This window comes from Arvicanthis niloticus, chromosome 5 (assembly GCF_011762505.2).
Source record: "Arvicanthis niloticus isolate mArvNil1 chromosome 5, mArvNil1.pat.X, whole genome shotgun sequence".
Classification (NCBI taxonomy): Eukaryota; Metazoa; Chordata; class Mammalia; order Rodentia; family Muridae; genus Arvicanthis; species Arvicanthis niloticus.
Window position 1 is genome coordinate 87,844,288 of NC_047662.1, and position 25,464 is coordinate 87,869,751.

General features: G+C 44.6%; 1 long non-coding RNA gene across 1 annotated transcript; it reads right to left on the reverse strand.

Moving 5' to 3' along the window:
* Positions 1 to 6,513: 6,513 nt before the first annotated feature.
* On the reverse strand, positions 6,514 to 23,135 carry LOC143442444 (uncharacterized). The gene is made up of 4 exons (XR_013110666.1): positions 22,938 to 23,135; positions 16,012 to 16,244; positions 8,646 to 8,724; positions 6,514 to 8,128 (listed from the first exon to the last, which is right to left on the reverse strand). It is a non-coding gene; the product is annotated as an uncharacterized LOC143442444 (long non-coding RNA).
* Positions 23,136 to 25,464: the final 2,329 nt, after the last annotated feature.

Below are 25,464 nucleotides of genomic sequence, written 5' to 3' on the forward strand. Positions count from 1 at the left end.
CAATCCTGCCCTCTGGAAAGATTCCTGTCCTTCCATGGTCACATTCAGAATGAGACTCCCAAAAAGTGGCCCTGGGCCCACATAGCTTTTCTAGCTTGTCTACTCTTGGGGAAGATTTGGAGGTCCATCCAACTACTTTCATAGTTCTGGGAGATGAAGCTTTGGAATTATTCACAGCCAAAGATCTGGTTTTGGTTTCATCCCAGGTCCTCTAGTTGTGCCTCTTCAATTTAGAAGTGGTGGTCTCCTGAAAACTTAGGTTGACAGGGTGCCTCCAGAGCTGGCTTGGGAGCTGCAAAGGTCACACGTTTTGACTGGAAAGTCTTACTTGCTGCCCTGATCTGGTGTCTTCCCATTTCAAGGCCATTGCTATTGATAGCTGCACTTGGGAGGACTAAAGACTTGGCACTTTTCAGTGCTTGAAGACGTTAATCTACTCCAAGAACAGGCTACCAACGGCCAACTCCAGAGCAAAGCATGATTCCTTCCTGTCTCTGGCTTTAGTTCACCTCATTTTATAGGACCTTGTGAAAAGTGACAAGGACTGACATTCACACTTCTGCATCCTGCTACCACTGGCTCTGATGCTGTGGTTTTTTTGTTTGTTTGTTTGTTTTGTTTTGTTTTTTTCAAGACAGGGTTTCTCTGTGTAGTCCTGGCTGTCCTGGAACTCACTCTGTAGACCAGGCTGTCCTTGAACTCAGAAATCCGCCTGCCTCTGCCTCCCAAGTGCTGGGATTAAAGGGGTGTACCACCACCGCCCGGCTTGATGCTGTGGTCTTAATAGGTGGCCTGTCTCCCAGAGTAGTGCAGAAACCAATTTTATCCTATGTGTACTTTTTCCATTGCTGACCCTCCGAGCCCATTAGGCTCCAGCACATTGTAGACGTGGTTTATAATGTAGTTTTACATATCCAAGTCTGCATCCAAAAACCAAAGCAAAGGTGGCTGGAGTGACAGAGTTTACTTCTTACAAACACAAGCAGCCTGGAGCCCACTAGTGGTTACTCTTCTGTCGGTGTATAGCCTCCATAACATGGCCCATCTCAGTTTTAAATGGCCCCACTAGTGCCAACTATTATAACCACATTCTGGCCAAAAGAAAATAGGAGGAAAGGGGCGGGAGAGCGTGTGCTTTCCTTTCCCTTTAAGCTAAGTCTGCACATTTTGCAGCAAGAGGTTAGAAAATGCCTGTATTCTGTATGATACTCTACAGCCAAAGTTCAGGGCTATATTATTTTATCTTTAATTGTGTGTCTGTGCCCGTGTGCTTTGGCTCACACAAGCGCAGTTACCCTTGAAGGCTAAAAGAAAATGTCAAGTAACCGGAATTAGAGGTAGGAACCACCTAAGTTTGGGGTTGGGAACCAAACTCAGGTCCTCTGAAAGAGCAGCAAGTACTCTTAATTGCTGAACCATCTAAACAGCTGAGCCAGCCCTAAAATTCAATTATGCTGAATGGCGGGGGTGGGGGTTGATTATGTAGACACCATTGGCATCCTCCCCTGGAAACACCAGTCTCTTTCCCATCCTCCACATAAACTTACAAGGGTCAGTCTTCATTTCTGACCACTGCCAAATCCTGGCTGCTCCAAGCCTTCCAAACCAGAGGACAAACAGAAAGACCTGTTCAGAGATGGCAGCAAAGTTTCTCAGAGAAACAGAAGCAGAGGTAAGTTGGCATCTCTTATACCTATTTCTCAGGAAGGAGTGATGGGTAGTCAGCCCCATGACTGGCAGATGCTCAGAGGAGAAGCTAACGGCAGGACTGTTTCTGGATGGTAGTTGGATGGATGTGGGTGCCACGGAAAAGAACTAGATATTGGGCAGAGACACATTGTCTTTTGGAACTGAGGTCTAAATTAAAGACGTGTGTAGCTAGATTCTGGAGTAGCTATCTTTACACAGAATTCTCATCACAGACATTTCTGGGTTGTGTTCACCCCAGTTGTCCCCAGTAGTTGATTTATATGCCATTCTTATTTATATATAAATCTATTCAAATGGTGTTGGTAGCCAAATCTATTTATTAAAATGTCCCTCTCATGGGGATGGAGAGATGGCTTGATGGCTAAGACCTCTCACTGCCCTTCCAGAGGACTCAGTTCAGTTTCCAGCACCCACAGCATGTGGCTCACAACTTCCTTTAACTCAATCTCCAGATGTTCTGATGCCCCCTTCCCATGTCCATAAAAACAGATCTTTAAGATAGCCTCTCGAGGCCTGGAGAGGTGGCTCAGTGGTTAGCAGTACATGCTGTTCTTTTAGCAGATCCAAGTTCTATTCCCAACGTCCATATTGGGTGGTCTTACAACTTGTAACTCCAGTAGCAGGGGATCTAATACCTCTGGCCCTCCGTAGGCACTTGCACTTAGATGCACACACTCAAAAATAAAGTATTTTAAACTTTAAGATAGGCTCTTTAGTGGATATATAGTTGTCTGGGTTCTCGGAGGCTGCTGTAGCAAAAATACTAAGCTGGGTGACTGAACGATAGACACTGGTTTCTCATCGTTCTGCAGGGTAGGAAGTATAGAACCAAGGTGCTGGCTGATTGGTCCCTGCAAACTGCAGCCTTCTCAGAGCTTCCCTAAATGTCAGAGAGAAGCCATCCTGCCTGGTCTCTTCCTTTTCTTTTAAGGCCCCTCAAGCTATCATGAGGGGCCCCTTACCCTACAAACTCATCCGACCTGTTCCCTCCCAGAGGCTCCATCTCCAGAGCCTATCTGTCTTAGTTACTTTCCTGTTGCTGTGATAGATAGATAGATAGATAGATAGATAGATAGATAGATCACCTGACAAAAGCAACATAGGGGACAAAGTTCATTTGGTTCACAATCCATTGTTGCTGCGAAGTCAGGGCGACTGGAACTGGTCATATTACATCTGCAGTCAAAAAAAAAAAAAAAAAAAAAAAAAAAAAAAAAAAAAAAAAAGCAACAAATGCATGCACGCGCCACCTAGCATTCTCCTCTTCACTCAGCACAGGATCCTCAACCCGGTTAAGAAAGTCCCTCATGTGCCCACACAGGTCAAACTAATCTAGACGGTTTCTCTTTGAGAACCTCCTTCCCATGAGATTCTACGCTGTCTGCAGTCAAGCGATCACACTATCTCATTGGAGAGATGGCTTCAGCCTATGAATTGATCAGTCTTTTAGCTTTTCTCATTTATCCTAGTTACTTCTAGAGACCCAGATTCTCCCTGGAGTTTCTCTCTCCACCTCTCTTCTGTGTACCAGAACTCTGAGGCTTCACAGGTGCCTGAAAGTCGGGCTCATATGTAGACAGTAGGTCGGGTCCTTCTTAGCCTGGGTCCTGATGTCCTCTGTTGGCTGACAGTCTTGGCATAGGCACTCTGTAGTTTTCTCGGATAACATTCAGCTTCCAGTGTGGATGGCCACACCTCCTCCCTCCCTGCAGGGGTGTAGGAGCATGCTCTCCTGCCCCACCCCTGCCGGGTCTAAGTTACAGACCATCCCAGACATCTGGCTCCGTGACCAGCCTCACATTCTCTCCATCTCTATTTCTCCCAGACAACCCCGCGAATGCTGTCCCCTGTCACAAGGTGACAGCTTCCTCACATAGTCTGTGAGAGGTACTGAGTCATAATCTGAACTGTCCCAGAACTCACAGATCACAGTGGAAGAGTACTCCCAGACCTAAGCATAGACCTTTGCCCCAGCTGGAATACCATCCATTTTGTTAATGAAAGGCAATTTCCCCCTGGTTTTTTTTTCATGTTTATTTGTGTAATATGTACCTATGTTTGTATGTATGTGGGCACACACGTGTGAGCACATGTGTACATGTCCATGTGGAGGCCTGAGTTTGACACTGGCAACGGGAGTCTTTCTTGATCAATCTCCACCTTATTCAATGAGGCTGGATCTCTCGTCCAGACCCAGAGCTCACTGAGAGAGCTAATCTAGCAAGGCAGCTTGCTCTGAGGTCTCTGTGTCCCTTGCCTTCCCAGCACTGGAATTACAGGCATGCCACCATGCCAATCTGACATTATGTTGGTTGTGAAGAGCCAAATCTCAGTCACTGGCATGGCCAGTGCTTTCTCCATGGCTGTCTCTCTGGCCCCTCAATTGTTGGTTTGTTTTAAAGATTGGTATTTTTTAAAATGTGGGTGAATGCTTGCCTGTATGTATGTTTGTGTACCCCATGCATATCTGGTGCCCAAGGAGGCTAGAAGAGGCCATCGGATCTCTTGGATCGGAAATTATAGAGAGTAGCAGTGAGTCATCATATGGATGTTGGGCATAGAATCCAGGTCTTCTGAAAGAGCATCCAGTGCTCCTAACTGCTGAGCCATCTCTAACCCTGCCTTCCATGTTCTCCTCTTTTTTCTGTAGCTCAGTCTGACCTTGAATGAGTGACAGTTCTCCTGCTTCAGCCTCCCAAGTGCTTTTGTGCCACCATGCCCAGTCTCAATGGAAGGGACTTTCAGGACTTGATTGGTACTTGCTAATCTTTCAGAACTAGAAGTTGACCACAACAAGCCCATAGCCCAGTAGGCATCTATGGGAAACAAGATAATTCCTGGCATCTGTAGCATGCATCCCACCATTCAGTACCAGGTGAATAATTGCCAATACCACGAGGAACTTGTCTCCTCCCTCCCTCTTCCACCTACACAAACTAAATAGACATGCCCATGAAGGGCCTTCTAGAGTGCTGTGGCCAGGAACAATGTCAGACTTGCTTCTGAGGAGCCCATACCACTACCCCTAGCCACAGAGCATAGTGTGGACCACAGACACCTCCAGGCTGACCTTGTTATAGGCCACCTCATTTTAACTGGCCCAGCGTCTTCTGCCCTCTCTCTCTCTAAACAGCTGCCACAGCTCCTGATTCTTTTTTTTTTTTTTTTTTTTTTTTTTTTTCCCGAGGGTTTCTCTATGTAGCCCTGGCTGTCCTGGAACTCACTCTGTAGACCAGGCTGGCCTCGAACTCAGAAATCCGCTTGCCTCTGCCTCCCAAGTGCTGGGATTAAAGGCGTGCGCCACCACCGCCTGGCAACAGCTCCTGATTCTTGTCACCTCTGAGCTCTGGTGAGAGTTTGAGGACTGGTATTTGCCATCAGCATATGCATCTCTGCAAGGGATGCTGAAAATGTGAACACTCATTTCAGCATTTGTAATTTGAGGTGGAAGGTGATCACTGTCCATAGGATGGAAGTCTCTCCAGTTGCAGAGAGCCAGATCACTAAAACCCAGTATCCCCACAGTCCCCTGTTTTGCTTTATTCAATAGGTTATTGGTTCTGAAGTATATGAATGATTCTACCTGACATATGACCAGAACCTCATATGACCAGAAATCCATTTCCCCAAAGACCCAATGAAACCTAATCAATTACAATGTCTGCCAACCCCAGATTGCTATTCTCCTATTTGTTCATAATCCTATCTCATTTTCTTATACTTTATAAACTAAATTGCACAGCTGATAAAACAGTGACAAAGAGAGAAAACATGAGATAAAATACACATGACATTACCAGGAGAAAACGCAATTGGACGAGCCTAGTGGGAAGGGCACTGCCAGGAGCAGGGCAGTTTCTGGTCTATGTCCCAGTATGACATCACTCTGGCCCGGGACCCTGGCCCTTGGAGAAGGAACTGTGGTCTTAGATTTCACTGGAACTGTAGAGAGAGGCCTGCCTGGCAAGCTGTGGGGGTGTGCAGATGATCAAGCCCAGAAGTCAGGTTCCTAAACAGAACACACACTACTTACCAGCCACCATAAAATCCGCCCTAACATGAACAGAAAAGTCTAGAGACATATTGTTACCAAGACATTGTGAATTGGAGTTCTAGTCCCCAGGGACCATGTAAAAAGCCAGGTGTGGTAACATATGCCTGTTACACCAGCTCTGTATAGGTGCAGAAACAGGAGGATTATTAGACTTGCTGGCTGCTAGTCTAGCTCCAGGTTCAGTTAAAGGACTAAGGCAGGAACTAAACACTTGGCCCCCTCCTCTGACCTCCACTCATGCATGCACACCACACACACATAAGTCAACATTAATTAACGAATTTTAAAAAATACATTAGGTGAAAGAAACCAGTCACAAAGGCTTACATGGTTTCATTTTTATTACGTTGTCGAGAATAAACAATTTCAAGGGCTGTTCCTCCAGAAGGCCCAAGTTTGGGTCCCAACATCTTTGACATATGGTTCACAACCACCTATAATATCTAAGGAATAGAATGCCCTCTTCTGGCCTCTAAAGGCACACACACACACATGCATGCACACACAAACACAACATACACACAAGCACATACTCATAAACGAAAGAAACAAATCCATAGGGATAGAGAGTGCCCCAATGGTTGCAAAGGCCACAGAAGTACAAACTCATAACCAAGAATGCCACATCTGAGGCTCTGACCCAAGGGAACTATGAGGTTTATCTTATGACTCTAGGACAGTTTTGACTTATTTGATTTTTAATTGTATGTTTGTGTGTATACTCATGTGTGTGGGTTCCACATGGGCCAGAAAGGGGCATCAGATCCCTGGCCTTGGTGACCTGCTGGGCTCCAGACCATGACTAGAGATAGACGTGCACAGAAGGGTGGAGGACACATCTAAATGGACTAAGTTCCAAAGGCCCCAACATTTTGCTCTGTCCTCAGTGAGCCCATTACTGTCAAAACAACTTGGCATACTGTCCTCATTGCATAAGACCCTGGAGAGTGTCAGAAGCCTCTTCTCCAGTTGCAAGAGCTACCTTGGTCCTGGCCCATATTATTTGAATGCAAATTCTATTACCCCAAGGACAAGTCTTCCAAAGGGACAGATTCCTCCATTCTGTGTCCTGCTTTGATTTACATTCCTATTGCAAATGTGATTATGACTTAAATGAACACTTCAGTTTGGAGGCTGGAGGTCATATACCTCCAGATGGCCTCTTTTAACCTAGCTCTCTTTGCAAGGTGGAAAAAACTCGTACTTGCCAATACTTTAAGGATAAGTATTCTGGCCAGCACCCCACAGTGTCTCCTTACCCCTGTCCTGCAAAGAATGTGACAGTAAGTATCTTCAGGATGCCCTCTGCTGTGTCTTCTTTCTTCATATCCACATGTCCCATGCCAGCTTGGTCACTTAGGTCCAGCCTGGCCACTTAGGTCCAGCTCAGACACCTCCTCCTCTAGGAAGCTTTTCCTGCCTGTATTTTCTTCAGATGAAGCTCTCTGGGTCTCTACACCCTACACCAGCTCATATTCAACTTCTTTCCCTCCCAGTGGGAGGATCATCTATGGTCCATGTCTATCACACACACACACACACACACACACACACACACACACACACACCAAGCAGGTATCAATAAATGATACCAAATGCATGTAGGTTGCTGTGGAGCAGAGGATAGCATTGAACTTCTGACCCTGCTGACTCCACTAACAGTTGCTTCACTGCATTTTGTTTGTGCGATACTGGGGATTGAACCCAGGGATTTTATGCATGCTAAGCTCTATCAACTCTATTAACTGAGGCACAGTAAAGAACTCCATGATCTTCGTTTTCAATGTGATTAAACACTTCTGTCCCCATTGGAAGACATTTTAAAGAGCCACAATAAGGTAAAAGAATGAGGTTTCTAAGTCTGACCGCATCAGCATTCAGAACACTACAAATACACGAAAAGTCATCGAGACGCTGAGAAAAATATTTGCAGCCAATATGACAAATTAAAATGAGATGCCATTTTTTTTTTTAGCTTAGACTTGGCAAAAACTGAAAGTCGTGTTTTTGAAGCATAGTCAATGACAATTTTATGGAAAATATTTAGATTTTAAAAAGCTGGAAAGTAGTGATATTAAATCATAATTGTGTGGCGAGAAGATTTTACTTTCTGTTTAGTTTTGCTGATGGGATCAGATATCTCTACATCACCCAGGCTAGCATCAAACTCAAGATCCCTTTGCTTCATCCCCTCAAGTGCTAGGATTTGAGTCACGTGCTACCTGAGGGTTTGTGTTGTGTTTTCAAGGTCTGTTGTTTTACAATTGGCCTTCATAACAAAGAAGCATTATGTGTGTTCCAGAGGCAGAAGTCAGTAGAGCCAAGCTTGGTGGTGCACACCTACAGGCACAGCTACTTAGAAGGCTGAAACACAGAGGGTTAATTAAGCTTAGAGTAGGAGACCATCTTGGACAACATAGATTCCATCTAAAAACAAACAAATCACCTTTAGCTGATAAAACTCTGTAGTGTAAGGGCGTGAGTGAGAAAACAGGCTGATTCCAACATAATTGGCATAACCTTCTAGGAGAGCAGTCTATCTGTATTTTATTTTTAAATTGAGGCAATCCTCCTGCCTCTGCTTCCTTGATTCTGAGATTACAGGCATGGACAGTTTAGGAGGGCAAATTAAATATAATTATTAAGCACTTTTAAGACATTTACCCAAACTTGTCATTGATCCTGATAGCCAGAATAGAATATGGGTAAGAACATTTTCGAGTGACTTATTCTAATTACCAGAACAACAACAACAAAAACCACTAAGAAATAAAGCAAATTTAAACAGTGACCTGCACACACTGACACTTAAAGCAGAGACTTCTAATGTATTGAAAAACAAAGTAAGTGATTAATTAACTAAGAACTGTTATTTACTTACTTTTATTAATAAGGATGTACGCTGATCAGTTCTGATGTGGTCAGGGAGTAGAAGATTATTGAAATCTTGAAAATGCTACCTAGGAAGAATATTTAAGTGAACGGGAAAGAGACAATGATGTGAAATTTAGACTGACAGCCTAGATTTCTAAAAGTAGGAAACTAGTGGGAGTATCTGGGTTTGTACATGTGTGTGCACATGGACTCTGAAGATTACAGTAATGTGTAATACATCTACATTTGTTGGTAACTCTGGAGGGAGATGGCAGGTTCTTTTACATAATTGCCAGGTGACTGTGAATGTGTGCACATGCTTATGTAGGGAGATACACAAAATGAATAGGACAAAAGAACAATCTTGGGTCTTATTTCTCAGGCATTGCTATTTTGTTTTATCTTGTTTTTTGTTTGTTTCTTTGTTTTGAGTCGGATCTGTGATGGTTTGGATGAAAATGACCCCTATAGACTCATAAAGAGTGGCATTATTAGGAGGAGTGGTTTTATTGCAGTGGGTGTGGCCTTGTTGAAGGAAGTGTGTCACTGTCGGTGGGCTTTGAGGTTTCAGAAGCTAATGCCAGGCTTCCTTTCTCTTCTTGCTGCCTGCCTGATCTGGATGTAGAACTCTCAGCTACCTCTCTAGCACCGTGTCTGCCTACATGCCACCATGCTTCCTGCTATGATGACTGTGGACGATAGTTACTCTGAACCTATGTGAATCAGTGATCCATAATGCTAGACATTAACGTCAAAACGAGCGACTACAGGCTCCTTAGTATCATTCTGAAAAGCGTGGTCAGAGTATTCAGCCTGCCTTGGTTTAAACACTGATTAAATTCCTTGACAGTTTTCCAGACATTTGAGAAATGATGACTGCAAGCTCAGTATCACCACCCACAAAATGGAATTGATGTTGCCACCACCATTGAGTGCCCACGGAATGAGCCACACAAAACACCTTAGTTTCTATGTTAACAGTATTATTATTTCATGACTATCCTGAAGATGACTACTCCTCGGGTCCATCAAAAATGCCCTGCCTGTGCATTTCAGGCTAGCCTGAGCTACATACACAATAAGAAACCTTGTCTCAAAAAGGGGGGGGGGAGGTGCAAAGGAACACACAAAGCGTATAGAGCTTCAAAGAGCCGCTGCATACACAGATCTAGTAAGTTTGTAGAGTTGCAAAGTGTGCCATAGAACCCAGCTTGCAGAAGGCTAGCGGGTGTCACGAAGAGAAAACCACCTGGAAAGGATCAGATTCCCTTTCCTTTCCCATTTCTGACTTGATGGGCTCCTTTTATTTTCGATCATTGGTTTACATCTTTCCTAGAATTTCTATGTAAATGAATTTTGGGGATGTTTTCAAGCTTGTCTATTCTCATACTGTTGGGCTCTCTCGCCTTAGGCTTGGGGAACTATTTATCTCTTCAAAGACTTCAAAACACGCTAGTTTCTAGTTCTTAAGATACAAAAGCTGTTTGGCGCAGCTACCAACTGTGTGCAGTTTATTTCTTTGCACAGTAGTGTAAATGTACTACAAACTCATCTTAGCCTTCCCCCTCCCCCTCCCCCTCCCCTCCCCCTCCCCCTCCCCCTCCCCTCCCCCTCCCCCTCCCCCTCCCCTCCCCCCCTCCCCCTCCCCTCCCCCTCCCCCTCCCCCTCCCCCTCCCCCTCCCCCTCCCCTCCGCCCCTCTCATTTACTTATTTACTAGGGAAGAAAGAATGTTTTTCTCTCGCAGAGGTCTCAGGACAAACTTCCTGTCGTCAGTTTGCTCCTTCCACTGTGTGAGTTCTGGGAATCAAACTCAGGGTTTCGGTTTTAGTGGCAAGCGCCCTTACGGGTTGAGCCATCTCAGTGGCCCTCTGTCAGATTTCTATAAGTACCTAAAGCCCTGACTGTGGAAGTATCCTGTTGTGACTGTCTCTGAGACAAGTAAACACCATCTTGGGTGGGGACAGGTCTAACTGCAAAAGGATCAATCCCCTAAGATGGGCTTGTTGACCGTTTACAACCACCTTGGGATAGGGCGGGTCTTGAGCCCTCACCCGAGGTGTGACTCTGACTTAATTGTATATGGCCTCAGGGAGGGAGGGGTTCAAGTATATAAACCAGGGAGAGAGGTGGACTTCCATCTATGCAGCTACCAGAAGGCCCTCGTTCCTGCAGGGTAAAGGCTTTCCAGGTTTGGACTGCTGTTGGAGGAGCACCCACACCACTGTAAGAGACCCCCTCACCTCAGGAGATGGGGTAGCTGTTGCTTACATCTCCCCCGGGAAGGAATTTTAACAACTATCCTTATCTTAAGACTTCACAGACCCTCAGGTCCCCTCCCGTTTTATCAGCTCTGATCAAGTTTTTCCTTTTTCACTTAGAATTCCCATGCCACGCAGCAAATTCTCCGACCGCATCTGTACATGCTCTGAAGTAAATATGTCTACTTCTTTTTCTTGTCCTTTCTTTTTTTGCCCCTAGACAACTCCCAACTCCCACCTTGCTAGGCAAACACAGAGCCTGTGGCTGGACTTCTCTTACACACAGAGAATTTCTAGTTTGAAGCCCTCAGTTTTCACCCCCTCCCTGTTCATCGATGCCCGTTAACTAGTGGAAGGGAGGAACTGAAATCTTTTCAGCACTGATCTGTTGGCCCCCCACTCTCCTGATCTAATGCCCTCCCAAAGCCCCATTTCCTAAGACCATCATCTTTTGGGTGAGGCATCCACGCAGGAATGTGTGGAGAAACACAACCTTCAGACATTTGACTGGCACGTGTGAGGAGTGAGCCAAGTGTCCACGAACTGAAGACTATCCTGGTGTTTGTAGAGCTAAAGGCTTTTTGATAAGACTAGGAAAAGAAAGAAGAAAGCTTTGGACCTAAGTCACTTTCTGGAAAATTCATTTTCAAAATCGACTTTACAACTCTTAGGGGGGGAAAAAAAACATTCTATTGAAAGATGTGGAAAGGAAAAACCCTATAGTACAACCTGTGTCAGCCTGTGTGTTGAGGAATAAATGCTTCCCCCCACACACACACATTTTTCATTATTTTTAACAATTTCTATTCCTTTTATCTTGAGGGGAAAGTCATAAGCCATCTTAATGACTCTTCCCATCAGAGGTCAGTGACATGTGATGACAGCTGGGAAGGGGCTGGGTACGGTCTGTGTTTGGAATTCTTGGAACTTGTTGGCACACCCATGGAAGTAGCAAGCTCTCAGAACTTCCTAGTCTCCTCCTAATGGAGGTGAATGTGTCGCCATTCTGCTCCTGTTTGTGTGACACCCGATCGTACACACACGCACGCTGCTGTGGCACCTGCGGCCAAACGCAGAGAAAGACAGAACTTTACAGAAGTGTAAGCCCCTAGTGAGGAGCTGAAGCTGGCACTGATTCCAGCTGCCCTTCTTAGAGCTGGGGACTTTGCAAAGTGATGGGTGAGCCTTAGGTTATTAGTGTGGCACTCCCGTGACTGACTCGTGGTGCTTTTGTGAGAAGAGAGAAAATGAAGAAAGAATGAAGGGAGGGAGGGAGGGAGGGAGGGAGGGAGGGAGGGAGGGAGGGAAAGAGGATTCAATACAAGATATATGATCGCTTCCCCTCCATTAGTAGTTGGTATCAAGTACTTGCCCCATGATGGATGTGCACGTCCCATACCCACTCTTTCTAAGGTGTGCCTGGTCACTGAGCACCGAAAGGCAGCATGGTTGACAGATTTTTAAAAATGTAAATATTATTAAATTTAAACAGCCACAGGAGACCAGTGGCTTCCTTTGAGCAGCATCACAAACAGCAGTGGCTCTGCCCTTGTCTCATGCAGTGAGAAGATTCTTGGGAGAACATTGAAGCATGTGTAAACAGGCCTGTGGGGTGTGTGGCTGTCCATTGCCTCCCAGGCCAGAAGGATTTGGAAGGCCCAGAGCTGTAATGAGTGGGTGTGGAGAAGTGAAGGACACGCTGGGTGGCTGGGCACAGAAGCTACAAGCTACGGTCACTGAATGAGTCCTGAAAGATTTCTGTTTTCTTGAGTCCACTTATAGGCAGCATCAGCGGGACCAGAAGTCATGCAAGCAGTCTCTCAGAAACAGAAAACAAAAGAGAGAGAAAATAGCTCACTCTGATGATTCTGTAACTCTCACTCCCAGTCCTCGTGACTGAAAACACGAAGAAAGCACTTGTGAAGACACTGGCATGAAGGGTCTGGGGGCATAGTTCAATGTAGACTAGCTTGCCTTGAAGGACCCTGGGCTCGATACCAAATATTGGGGGGGTGGGGGGAAGTACTTGATACCAAGTTCTAAATTGGGGGAGGGGCTTATCATACATCTTATATTGAGTCTTCTTTCTCTCCCTCTCTCTCTCTCTTTTAAAGATTTCTTTATTTTATGTATATGAGTACACTGTAGCTGTCTTCAGACACACCAGAAGAGGGCATCAGATCCCATTACAGATGGTTGTCAGCCACCATGTGGTTGCTGGGAATTGAACTCAGGACCTCTGGAAGAGTAGTCAGTGCCCTTAACCACTGAGCCATCTCTCCAGCCCTCCTCTCTCCAGCCCTCCTCTCTCCTTCTCTTGATCCCTCTCCCCCTTTCTCTCATTTCATAAAAGCACCATGAGTAAATCCCGGGAGTACCACCCTAATGACCTAGGCTCACCTATCACTTTCCAAAGTCCCCAGTTCTAAGCAGCGCAGTTGGAATGAGTGCCAGCTTCAATACCACACAAGGGGGTTACATTTCTGTGTATGAAGCTTTGGGGGACCCTCATCCAAACCATAGCAGAGTCGAAAGGAATAAATAGGGAATAAATAGATAGACTTAATGGTAGATCATAACTATATAATTAGAGAGAGGAAGGTTAAACAAAAGCCACCAGAACATCAGGGACTTGGTAGATCATATCAATACATATCTATGTATGCACATAACTGTAACATGCATTGGGTGAGGGATTTGGAACTGAAGTCCCAGAAAAGAAAGAAAGAGAATGGAGAAGAAAAAAATTTAAGAGAGTTTCCAAGTTCTAAGTTCAAGTTGCTGGATAGACTTGAAACAAGATGAAGCTGAGCAGGCCCTGTTGCCCCACATGAACAAGGTGCAGGGCTTGATACGACAAACAAATCCTGACAGGAAAGGACAACCAGAGATTACACTCAGGGGCTTAAGATTAGAGAGGTGACAGAGTATGGTGACCATCACAATGGAAAACGTCTTCTCAGGTACTGCAAGAAAAACAACTCTCCTGAGGCTGAGGCAGGAGGATCGAACCTGGGGCTAGCCTGGGTATTTAGAAGATCCTGCCCCCCCCCCCAAAAAAAAAAAAACCAAAAAAAAAAAAACCAAAAACCATTTCTTATATTTTAAAAGATGACTTCCCCTCCAGGCAGATCTGCACCATAGGGAATGCTAAAAGAAACTCAGACCTAAATAAAAGATGAAAACTCAAATCCTAGGAGAGAAAAAAAAAAAAAAAGCTTTCTGCAGGAGAGGAAAAGCAGAACCTAGAGCAGGATTACAAAATGAAAGAAAAGATAAAAACTCTAGAAGGAACATATTCTCCCAGGTATGGGGGATCAAACCGGGGACTTGAGACTCAAACACAGTAGGCAAACCCTCTACCAGGGAACAGCATCCCCTGGCCACATACTAAGCTCACCTTTGCATCTGAAATGACCACGGTGTGTGTGTGTGTGTGTGTGTGTGTGTGTGTGTGTGTGTGTGTGTGTGTGTTAAGTGTGTGGGCCTGAGTATCTGTGTGTGCACCATGTGCGTACAGGAACCCAAGGAGGTCAGAAGAGACATCAGATCCCCTGGAAGTGGAGTTACAGACAGGTGTGAGCCATCAGCTGAAAACCGAGCTTGGGTCCTCTGCAAGGGCAGCAAATGCTGTCAAGGGCCAAGCCAACTCTCCAGCTCTAACCACTGAGACAACTCTCCAGCACTGGCCCTAGTCTTTTTATTCACTTAACAAATTCCCATTTTAGCCTTCAGACTCAGAGCCATGCTGGGAGCTAGCATACATCTTTAGAAAGATAAATATATATTTAAAGGCAAAGATTTAAGGCGGCCATTTACTCTGAGTTTCCTCCCTCCTTCCTTAATAACAAGCAAGTCTCCTGCTCAGGGATCCCTCAGCTCCATAAATATATCTCTGACAAGCCCCTCTTTCCTTCTCAGAGTGCTTCAGAGGCCAGAGACAACGCCTTTTGCCTTTACATTTCCTGATTCTGAGCCCTTTCCTATGCTCAGTTGTATTTCTAGGAATTGATCATTACAGATAGCCTCAAGCAGGCTATAAGCATGGCTCAGAAGTAAAGGCGCTAGCTGTGAAGTCTGACAGCCTGAGTTAGGTTCCCAAGTCCCACCTGGGTTCACGAGAAAACTGACTCTGGCTGATGTCCTATGACCTCCCTAGTGTACAGTTATAAGTGTGTGTCTCCTGCACCACACAAATAAATCGTATAAGACCATCTCCAAACCCTTGCAATCTCTATGATTTCTTGTTCTATTTATCTTAAGTCAAACGTGTTCCTTGCATCCAGAGAGCCATAAGGAATGTACTGGCCTTGCTCACCGAGGCCACAGCTTTGCCTGCAGGGACAGAAACAATGATCTCGAGTACCTGTGAGCTTCCTTCTGTTTCTCAGCCTCTGTCAAAATCAGTTCAGGGCTGGCCATGTGGTCAGCTCTGGTCAGCATGAGTGGAAGTGATTGTGTTACTCCTGGGCCCAGTTGAGAGCCAAAGCGCTGCCCCTACATCTGTTTATCTGTTGTAGCAATGCATTCACGCTACACGGTGTGGCTGGAGGAAGGAAAAAGGTGTCCTAACCTATACTGGACATGAACACAAAGAAGCCTTTCCTGCCCACCCCACCCCTTTTTCTCTTTCTCTCTTTCTTTCTTTCTTTCTTTCTTTCTTTCTTTCTTTCTTATTTCTTTCTTTCTTTCTTTCTTTCTTATTCCTTCCTTCCTTCCTTCCTTCCTTCCTTCCTTTCTTTCTTTCTTTCTTTCTTTCTTTCTTCCTTCCTTCCTTCCTTCCTTCCTTTCTTCTTTTCTTTATTTCTCTTTTTTTGTGTGTGAGAAGCCACTGAGACTTGTTGCAGCAGCTATTATTATTACACTATCTACTACACACATTAAATTATAGGTAAGTTACTAATCCCTTTCATTAGGATCTGTTTGAGGTCAGGAGTGGGTGTGTGCCTCTTTAACTCTACCACCCAGCTATAAGGCCTGGAACGGGAAGTAGGCTCATTAAAAAACGTGTTGACTGAATCAAGAGTCAAGGAATCTTTTCACTTCATGTTTCCATACCTCCAGAGAACCTGCACTGAAACCCAAGAAAGAATGTAGAAACTTGTAGAACTGACCTTGAATTCAGAATCTTCTAGTTCCAAGTCAAGACGGTTTTACATATCACCTCGGTAAATGAATGTTGGGAACTGTGAGCTGACCTCAGTATGGGGCCGTTCAGTGGCAGACAGAAGGCCTGTGTGTAACTTTCTATGACAATTATTCAGGGAAGTCATTTCTGGGAAACAGCCCAAGAACTTACATACAGCGGAGAGAAAGACTTCTTTAGAGGACGGCTGCCACCATTGCCCTGGTCATGAAACGTGGAAAATAACACAAGTCAGAAGCATCCTTGGGGACAGCAGAGCAACTGTCCCTTCACAAATGTCAGCATTCCTACTAAACAATTCCTCAGGAATTTGCAAAGGGGAAATCAAGCAGGGAAATTTTTAAAATCTCACACTGGGTGGGGCTCAAAAAGTCAGTGCAAGTTCAGGATGGGAAGGAAGGACATTTTGTGACAACTTGTGTGAATGTCTGAATTAGCTCCAGGCTCAGAAGTAATAAGGTTATATCTGTTTTCTGCTTGTCAGTGGGTACAGAACTAAACATTACACGTATTAACTTTTCTTAGTCCTGAACAGAAACGGGGAGATATCTAATGCCATCCACATTTTACAAATGGAGAAACTGGATTCTACTCTAGTAATGATATTACTGATAGAAGCCACACAGTCACAGTTGACTCAGAACTCAAGTGCCAGATACTCTTGTTTTCCAATGTGGCCAATGTGATTCTCTCATTTGAGAGTCTCAGACCCACTGAGGAAGCAGTTTAGATACACAGTCTTTATTGACTCCCAGATTCCAGGAAGGCTTGAACGACAGTCCCCTAGCTTCCACTGCCATGGCTCAGTCCTCATTCTCCACTTGGCTGGCCCTCCCATATCCTTCATTCACCTTCTTGAACAGTGCCTTTCTGCTACACAGGAGACAACATGTCTGTCAATGTTTCCCCTTCCTTACAACATTCAGCTTTTGTCAGGATGGAAGAGCATCTGACAGGCTTCGAGACACCAACCTAGTAGACCAGTTTTGGTCAAATATGCTTTGTGTTGATGCACTGTAGCTATGGAGATGGGTCACCTCAGAATAAGTGAGAGCCTTGTTTGGAGAGGAGAAAAATACCTTAACAAATAGAAATGGTCGAAGGAAGAATAAATGCTTAGCTTGAAGCAGAGACCATATAGGGAAGATATTTGCATTTTCTTCAAACCACGATGAGAAGGAGTATCCTGGAAAACCTGGAGGATGTGCTCTGGGTCATTATGGGACCAATGAGTAGAAGCTTCTAGAAAAGTCAGGTGTGGTGGCTTGCACCTAAAATCCCAGTAACCTATAGGCTGAGGCAGGAGGATTGCTAGTTTAAGGCCAGCCTAAGGTACTAAGTGAAATCCTGTCTTTATAAAGACTTTGGAGATAGATTTGGGGTTCAGGTTCAGTGGCATCACCCAGAATGCCTTCTGTGCCAACTACTTGTCGAGTTTCTTCCCCTGTACCATGTCTCCTAAATGTCAAAATAAACCTGTTGTGGGAGAAATTTCCATGTAAGAAAATGGACCAAAATTAAACATTAAAAATAAAAAATTAAGAGTTATACTATTTAGATGTATAAATGTTTGATCTCCATGTTTATATGTGTTCCACGTGTATGCCCAGAAGCCCATAGAGACCAGAAGGTAGTGGCAGATCCCTAAAACTGGAGCTACAGATAACTGTGAGCCACTGTGTGGGTGCTAGGACCTGAACCTGGGTCCTCTGTAAGTGCTCTTACACCGAGCCATCTCTCCAACTCTGTTATTAATCATTTCTATGTGAAGAGTTGGGCATTTTCAGGGATCTGCCCATGAAGTCAAATGGCCATTCTCTCAAAACTTGACAACAGTATTTTCAAACTTTTTTTTCTATGCAGTTCTGGTTGTTCTAGAATATAGACCTAGGAAGAGCAAAAATTGTGTAGATCTAATTACAGTGAGTGACCTTCCATAGAGGAATTTTAAATTTAGCAACATGGCTATTCTGGCAAAAGATCATAGCCAAAGACCTTCTAGGTCTATATGATCCAACTGGAATGATGCACCTTTAATCCCTCTGGTCAGAATACAGATATATCCTTACTGCACACCTTTAATCCCAAACAATGAAAGTAAAGTTAGTCTGTAGAAGGAAGCTGCCATATTTGAAAGTAAGGTCTAATTGAAGAGCAGACAAAGTGATGAATCAGAGAAAGATTTGATAGAATGAGTTGAAGATAGGATATGCCCAATTCTCATGAGAACAGCAGAGAAAAGAGAGGCTACTTAAGAGCAGCAGCAGGAGAGAGAGAGAGAGAGAGAGAGAGAGAGAGAGAGAGAGAGAGAGAGAGAGAGAGAAAGAGAGAAAGAGAGAGAGAGAGAGATGCTGAATCAGTTCAGTTCAGTGCAGTTTGGTGCAGTTCGGTTGATGTTGAGTTCAGATGAGTTGAATGCAGAGAGAGAGTTGAGTTCGTGGAGTTCAGAATCAGTTTTTCCAAGCAGAGCAATTTAATAAGAGCTGAGAGAAGAAAGTTTGAATCAGTCATCTTGAAGAGGAGTTTTGAGCCATAACAGCTGAGCTGAACCAGTCAGCTAGAGTTCAGAAAGAACTAGATAGGATGAGCTTATTCTGCAGTAAGCCTCCAATTCTGTCGACAATTACACCTGGCAAATAAAAGAGAATTTTTACAACCTTCAGTTGGGGAACCAGCCAGCCACAGGTGATCTCACAGAGTCACTGGCCTTCCAAGTATGATTTCTCTCTAGGAACTCCTACTAGAAGCCAGCAGGCAGAGAGGCTCTGATGCAGGGCACACAGATCTGCACTGTGTGCTCCACAGCAGAGTGTGAGAGGGAAATGAAGGGAGAAGGAGGAGGTATATAAAAGATATGCACAGGTGTGTGTGTGTGTGTGATATGTGTATGTGGTGTGTGTATGTGTGTGTGTGTTTGGTGTATTTTGTGTGTGTGTTTGGTGTGTGTATGTGGTGTATGTGATGTGTGTGTGTGGTGTGTGTATGTGGTGTGGTGTGTGTATGTGATGTGTGTGTGGTGTGGTGTGTGTGTGCAATGTATGTGTATGTGGTATGTGTGTGTGGTGTGTGTGGTATATGATACTTGAATTCAAATTTCTGATCATAGTTCTGGCATGGTTTACTTATGTTAGTTATGTATTATTATTGATGTGTGTGTGTGTACACCAAGGTGTGTAAGTAGAGGAGTTTGTTCGCTCCTTTTACCTTTATGAATGCTCTGGAGATTGAACTCAGGTTGTTGGGTTTGCACAGCCAGCACCTTTCCACTAAGTCACCTCACCCGCCCAGTGATAATCTTCAGAATGGGACATAGAGTGTAATAGAACTCCCCAAGAGCCATTACAATGTGGACTTAATACATTCTCCAAGCACTCACAAATTCTTTTCAAAAACTTGTTTATTGGGCTGGGGAGGTGGTGCGGTACATAAAATCACTTGCTATACAAGGCACAAGGACCTGAGTTTAGATTCTCAGAACCCACACTTTTAAAAACAGGAACAGGAGCCTGGAGAGATGGGTCAGTGGTTAAGAGAACTGGTAGGACCTGGGTTCAATTCCCAGCACCCACATGGCAGCTCACAACTGTCTGTGACTCTGATTCCAAGGGATCTGATCTCCTCACACCAATGCAGATAAAATAAAATGTAATCAGACGTGGTGGTACAGATACTTGTAACTTAAGCAATGGGCAGAGGGAGGCAGCGATAGGAGGCTCTCCGGGGCTTGCTGGCTGCCAGCCTAGCTCTAGGTTTAGTGAGAGGCCCTGCCTCAGAGAGGCCCTGCCTCAGGGAAATAAGGCAGATCACAACACCTGGGCTCCTTTTCTGGTCTTCAGAATTGAGCACTGTCCTGAGAACCTGAACATAGACATGTGTCGCACACACAGACACACACACTCATAATAAAACCACACACACATACCACATACACAGTCACACACACACCACAGACACATACTCACACCACACACACATCACACACACAATCACACACAAACATATTCACATGCATACACCACACATACACATATACCACACACACACACACACACACACACACCACAGACACATACTCACACACACACACCTGTGCATATCTTTTATATGCCTCCTCCTTCTCCCTTCATTTCCCTCTCACACTCTGCTGTGGAGCACACAGTACAGATCTGTGTGCCCAGTATCACAGCCTCCCTGCCTGCTGGCTTCTAGTAGGAGTTCCTAGAGGGAGATCATACTTGGGAGACCAGTGACTCTGTGAGATCACCTGTGGCTGGCAATTGGCAGTCACTCACTATGCCTAATTTATACAGTTCTTGCTCTTCCTAGGTTTAGTTAACCCTTTCCTTGCCTCTTCTCTGCAGTCTTCTTCGGATGGCGCTAGCTCTGACGCTCCTCTAGCTGAGGTCCCAGTGTGTGTGTGTGTGTGTGTGTGTGTGTGTATACATACATATATATATGTATATATATATATATATATATATATATATATATATATATATATGTGTGTGTGTGTGTGTGTGTGTGTGTGTGTGTGTGTGTGTGTGTTTTATGTATTTACATGTTTCATATAGGTCTTTCAGATAGACATTAAAAATTAAAACCACCTATACCCCCATGTGTAAAGAGAGCTGACACTTTGGAACATTTCTTTTCAATGTTTCCGTAGGCACGTCTTTACATATTTTTTTTTTCCTATTCTATAAGTTCCTCAACATAATTGTGTTAGGGGCATTCTCTCAAGTCACTAAAATGGCTTGATTATCATACTTGAATATTATAATGTAATGTAATTATTATTTCACGTTTTTACTTATTATATGTATTAAATACCACTGTTATGATGACCATAACTCCCAAATCTTAATTCAAGTCTCTTAATTTTCTCCATTGGTCTTTTAGAATTTTGATGCTTAAGTGATGCATAACATATTGTCTACACTAGGGGGCGCTTTCAGGTTCTCTGAAACAATGGTTTTCTGTGGCCTGGTGAAGAATGCAAAGAGCCTGCTGGGACTGGCAGAAATATTAAAGGCATTCAAGGGTTTCCTCTACCACTGGGAAAACTACTCTTGATCTCAGAATCAAACAATGTGGGCATTCTCTTCCCAGGTCTGCATCCATCTTGGGTCAGGAACAGAGTTCGGTTATTGTGGTTGCACAAGCGTGGTCAGGAATCTTTAGATCTGTAGATGACCAACAGGGAGGCTGCCAAAGCTTCACTGGCTTGTGGAAGAAAGTCCACATGAGGAGGCCCTGAAAGAAGCCCCACCCTAGCCCCAGGCAGCCACAGTCCCAAACCCAGAGTGAATTCTCAGAGCTGAAGGCCAGACCTTGTAGTGGAACTTGCTGTACAAGTTCTCAGGACTGTAGTGGCTAATTGTCTTTATCCAAGTCACAGGGTCACTAGCAAACAAATGACAGGCAAGTAGGGACCAGGACAGTCCTGAGGAGGAGGTGCGGGTAAAGACCCGAGTTCCTGAGGCTGGAGTTCCCCTCCCACTCATTTTGAGATGATTCTTATAGAAGGATCTGGTAAAGAGAGTGTCTGCCATAGCCCATGGCCACTTGAAGACACAGTGACTGGGCAAATGCAGAAAAGAAGTAAGGGAAAGCTCTTAGCAAGTAAGGTAGGGTGCGGGCTACTGGTGTGTCATGATATATCCCCCCAAGAATGAAGACAGCGTTGTCTATGACCCTTAGACTAAACATTTTGCCTTTCCCCCTGGATCCATCTTCCCAGCAGGTGCCTTCCTGGTCCCAGCATATTTTATTTGTTCATTTGTGTTGCAGTTACACTAAAAGTGCCTCCACTAAAACTAGACTCTCAGGGAGAGTCTGGGTTGTATGCCAGATTATTTAAGTGACCAAGGAAAGCAGTGGGGTTTTCATAGCTGAGGATTTGGACTTCAGGGTCTCTTAGAGTCCCAGGTGATTCCCACATGTAGCCAAGGGAGAGTTCCACTGGCCTTAAAACAAGAATGAAAGACAGCCAAGGCTTTAATGTATCTGTGGCCCTATAAATTTATGGCCATATGTCCTGTCTGTGCTTAGGTGTTTTATTCCTTTAGATCTTACTTTAAAATGCATTCTGGTCACCATTTAGAAAGACATTTAGAGGTCTATAGATAAGTTATCATTTCAGCAGTTAAGTTTAATGAGGAAAAAAGTCCTTCAGTTACTTGTGCCTCATGAGTGAGATCTGCTAGAGGAGCCTCTATCTGCTGATAACCAAAGCCACTTTTTTTCCCCCACTGACCAAACAGATGGACGGCCTGAAAGAATGGGAAGGTCAGAGTTCATCAAAGCAAAAATGTAAAGACAGCATAGGTGAAAACTGAAGGTTGTGCTGTCTAGTGATGGTACATGCCTTTGATCCCAGCACTCGGGAGGTAGAGGAGAGGATCTCTGAGTTTGAGGCCAATCTGGTCTACAGAGTGTGTTCTAGGACAGGCAGGGCTACAAAGAAAAACCCTTTTTTTCAAAAAACAAAGCAAAACAAAAAACAAAAGCAGGCAAAAGAAAGAAAGAAAGAAGAAAGAAAGGAAGGAAGGAAGGAAGGAAAGAAAGAAAGAAAGAAAGAAAGAAAGAAAGAAAGAAAGAACCAAAATAAAACAAAACAAAAAAGCCACAACCAACCAAATAAACAAAATGCTGAGGGGTGTTGGAAGAACCAAAGCCTGTATTTTATTTATGGGCACTCCTGCAGGAGCTGGGAGTATGAAAGAGTCAGAGATCATCTAGCTGTATTGTAAGCAAAAAAGTCAAGAATCATCAAAACCCAGAGTTTAAATTCAGCCCTCTGTTTCCTGTTTTCCACCACCACCTCCCCCTGTGGCTTTAAGAGGGAGGCACAGAAAGAGCAAGGAGCTTGGACTTGAACAGATGCTAACTCACAGGCTGGCTCCATCCCTCACTGGCTGTCCAGTGATCACAGGATCTTAAAGGTTTACCATCATTTGCATCCACGAGCTCACCATGCAGTGCCTCTGTGTCAATTCTGCCTTGTCTGTGAATTAAGATGGCACCAGCTGTTCTCAGACTGAGGACTTTGCCTCTCCTACTCCGGTTCATTTTCCCAGGGTTTGACCTCTCCCAGCAACCATATTTGACTAGTGTATTTATGCAAGAGCCAAAATCAAATAAACACTTGGGCTGCTCCTAATCACCTTCCCAACACCCCCCCCCCCAACCGGCCTTTGCCTGCTGTGCTGGGCAGAGCCTTGTCGATGAAGAACCTGACCCTTGGAACCGCTACTAACTACATCAGCACACCAATCTTGTTTTGGTTCATGATGGACTCAGTATCAAGAAGAGAAGCAGGGAGCTCTTGTAGCACGGTACAAGGATGAGGTCAATCGAATTTGGAACTTGGTATGGTGGTGCACACCTGTAGTACCATCAATCGGGAGGCTGAGGTAGGAGAGTCACCGTAAGTTTGAGACCAGCCTTGGCTTCAGAGCAAGACCCTGTCCAACAAAGTGTATGAATGTGTACACAGTAAAGGCTCAGTCAGTTAGTCTTACCTTCTGGTTCATCAATACCATTTCTTAAAACATGAAGTTGTGAAAGAGTTTCTTTCTCAGCAGGCCCCACCTCCTACTCTGTCTGTCCAGAGATTAGCTTTCCACTGGGTAGGCTCTCTGGGGCTATCTGATGAGCCGGCCAGGCCTTTCTCCTGAGACACTCATTATTCAGTTGACTGGGGCCAAACAAATAGCTCCCATGCCAACCAGGAAGGCCAAGGCCCCTTCTAAAGTGCCTCTTGGGGAGGCATCCTTAGTGTAGGTGGGGTTTCCAGGCCTTCTAGCAAGACCTGGGGAGAGAAGATGGTGGGCATACAGGGCTGGGAGGATCTAAGGGGTCTCCTTTTTTTGACTCTAAAACCTGTCTGCTGAGTGACCTGAGCTCAAGAATGGGGCTTTGGAAAACAGGACAGGCTTCCTCAAGGGCCAAAGGAGGAGAGAGTGGCCCGTTTAGCTCAGTGGTCTAGTCTCCAGAGAAGCCAGGCTTCTCTGATAAGTTGGAACCAGCTAAACTGGTTCTCTGTGCCGAGCAGTATCTGTCTTGTTGCCACGCATCGACTGAGAGCTTTCAAAGCAGCCATCTAGTTTCTGCGATTTAAATAGTAAGATTATGCTGCACAATGGAAGGTAGAGGGAACAGAATTTGCCAAGAGCCTCGGGCACAGTAGAGGTCCTGCACATCAACATGATGTGATTTAAAATGTGCAGAGGGGGACACGAAGGAAGAGCCTGGAAAGGCAAGAGGGCTATGCAGAAATGACTTGATGCGCTTCATGGGTGACAGATGAAAATGCTTTTTAAATGACGTCTTCATTAGAAAAGCCACCTATAAACGGGGGGGGGGGGGAGGGGGAATTTCATAATTGTGGTTTCTGAATGTGGAAGAATATTTAATGTGTGTGTAATCTCTTGATTAAGATTTGAGTTCATCTACTATTTATATTTTTTAAGCCACCAGAGACACTTACTTCAAAATAAAGAAAACATTTAGAAAAATGCTTTATTACGTATATTTACTTGGTGAGTGTATATTGGACCTCTTGATTGAAATTTGAATTTCCCTATTATCTATATTTTTAAACCACCCAAGACAGAAATGTATTTCAAAATAAAAAAATTAAAAATTAATTACATGTATTTCTTTTGATGTGTGTGTATGTGTGTGGTGTGTGTGTGTGTGTGTAGTGTGCATGTGCAAACACATGTGTACACTAGCACACATGCTATGACCAGCCCGTGTAGGTCAGAGGACCCCTGGTGAGTGCTGGAGGCTCTGTCCCTTCCACTTGTGGGTTCTGGTCACCAAACTCAGGCTGTCATGCTTCTTACCCATTGAACATCTTGCCAGCCCAAGGAATTTTTTTTTAAGACTTATTTTGTTTTTAACATTATGTATGTGTGTCAAGTGCTTACACAGGCCGGAGGAGGGTGTCAGATCCCCTGGAACTGGAGTTATAGGTGCTTGTGTGCTGGGAGCCAAACTTGGGTCCTCTGGAAGAGCAGCAAGTGCTCTTAACCACTACTGGCCCAGCTCTTCTTCAGCCCCTCTCCCAACCTGAAGAAAATGTTTTAAGAGGAGAAATTCAATTGTGTAGTGTGGTAACCCACTTAGTCCTATGATAGAGATCGCTGAGAAAAATCACCACTCTGTGAAGTACAGTGGGAATCTCAGTGCATTGAATAAATAAGTCAATACAATCACAAACACTTTCACCCCCATTGAAATGCTAATGAGCTCTGTTCTCAGAAAGGTGATCCAGGCAGTTCTGAGCCTAGCCCTGTAGGGTAACTTCTTAAAGATGGGGAAGCAGTCACACCCACAGTGCAAGAACATGTTTCCATCTGTTCTCTGACAAATTTTATCCAAAGGGCCCCGAGGATTAGCCATGCAGTGAGTT